The sequence below is a fragment of the Phalaenopsis equestris genome, unplaced genomic scaffold (genome assembly GCF_001263595.1).
Source record: "Phalaenopsis equestris unplaced genomic scaffold, ASM126359v1 Scaffold214935, whole genome shotgun sequence".
NCBI classification, from domain to species: Eukaryota; Viridiplantae; Streptophyta; class Magnoliopsida; order Asparagales; family Orchidaceae; genus Phalaenopsis; species Phalaenopsis equestris.
In genome coordinates, this window is record NW_018233677.1 from 118,177 (window position 1) to 120,513 (window position 2,337).

The window sequence follows — 2,337 nt, forward strand, 5'->3', positions numbered from 1 at the left end:
TCCTTTTTTTTTTCTTTCTTTTTTTTAGAGAAATTTAAGATCATATTTAACTTTATTAAAAAATATATTACACTAAAAACCACGGTATAGAGCACTGCAACAAAAGATCGAATAGAGGATGGAGGAGGAGGAGGAGGAGGAGGAGAAATGAAAAGATGGAGAGAGACCTCTAAGAGGTACACGATAGCGATTGAAGAAAAAGGGAATGAGAGTGGAGAAGGGCACTGGGCGTCAATTTGTTTTGTCAAGCGCGACTTGCAGAGGGGAACCCGCACTGTGTTTAATATAGATTATTAAGGAATTATTAGAAAACATACTTCAAACACAATTTCCAAATGCACCTAACTGTGTTTTCAAAACGCAACGCAGCAAATAAGGTGCCTTAAATGCACCCTGAATCTATCCATATAAAATAGAAATTGTAATTAGACACAGAAAAAACAACTAAGAACAAAATTATCATCTCCAAGCATCACATAAAACTCAACACAGCTCTGAAACATCTGAGAACATCTCAATCTGCTCCTCAACTAATGAAGATAGAGCATTCAATCTAACAACTCTAAGAACATCAAAAGTATCTTGTATCTTTCCCCGGAAATGAAAACAATAAAGGAAAAAGAAAGTTAATACCAAGCCAGAAAACCAAACAAAAAAATACAGTATAATTGGACAAAAAATAAAATAACATAGGAGAGAGGAAAAAAAGTATAGAAATTGTGCTCAGATAAACTTACCTAACAAGAAAAAAAACACTAAAAAATCAACCAAATACTATAAATATTTTCTTACTGAAAAATTTTTACTTGTATGGTTAAATTTTAATGTTGTGGTTGGAACACATCATTGTGGTTGGAACACATCATTATTCAATAGATGATAAAACTAATCACCCCAAAACAAACATCACCAAGTAGAACAGAAAACATCATAATAGAGCAGGTCCAAAACAACCAGGAACATCTCCAACAACTTCTCATCAAATGAAGATAGGACATCCTAACCAACAACTCCAAGTAGAGCACCAAAAGCAACTAAAAGAGATCCTCTGAAAGAAAACGGCAAAGAAGAACAAAGAAAGCTAATCTGATGCCATAAAAACCAATCCAAAATCTGAAAACAAAACAAAAAGAAATCAGACAAAAGGGCAAAAACTAGAAGAACACTATAGGAAAGAAAAAAGATAAAAGATTGAGCTTAGATAAACTTACTTGTTGTGAAGAAAAAACATTAAAATATCTTCCAAATATTATAAATTTTTCTTACAAAAAATAATATTTACTAGTATGTATGAATTTTAATGCAACGGTTAGAAAATATCATTACTCGACCTAAACACATCCAAAAGAAAAAGATCAAAATAATATTTGAAGGTGTCAACACATAGGGCTGAGAGAGCATATGTCAAAGGAAAATATCAAAAACCAAAATTCCGATAGCATGAAAATTAAGTCCAAGCAGCACATTCACACCAAAAATAGTGGCAAGCCAACATTTCATCAGTTCAACCGAATAGAGAAAAAATCTGAAAAAAACACCACCATAATATAAAATAAGACAACAAAACAAACAACACCAATCAAATCACCAAAAGGAACTAAAACAACCAATAGAAAAAAGAATCGAGCAAACTCATAGACATAGCAAAGAAAAAACAAATAGGAAGAAGACCTTTAAAATTTATAAAAAGTATTTAAGTCTAAAGGGAACTCTCTTAAATTGTCACCTTTTAGTCTTCTCTTCGATCATTCAGTGAACTCTATGAACATGAATATTAGCAGGAATTGAATTTTATTAAATATCTTGTTATTTATCTCAAACCAAATAAAATAAACAGAGACTTGAACAACCAACAAATAAATTTTCTATAAATTTGACAAGTAATATTTTTAGAATGAAATAGCAATTGAAAAAAAATTACATAGATAAGTAAAGAAATTCCCATTATGAATACAATTTCTTAGAAGATTGTGACAAAAATGACATTAAAAAAATAAATGATTATGAGATTCAACATCACTAAAGCATCAAATATAAATAGAATTAATAGTTATGTTTCTAGAAATGAGAACTTCGCATATTTTAAGACCACTATAAAATATTTTCCAACCATGAATTGCAAACTTACATGATAACCTCTTAAACCAAATAAATTTATACAAATTAACAACGAGAAAATTTTCTTAGAGAAAGATAAAAACTGATTTATGACAATATTTATTTTTCCCATTCAAAGACAAGAAGTATTATTGGAAATATGAATATTGTAAATCTTTTGGTGGTAATGAAAAGTGGCAAAAATATTAGCATACAAGCCCAATAACCATTAATAATAAC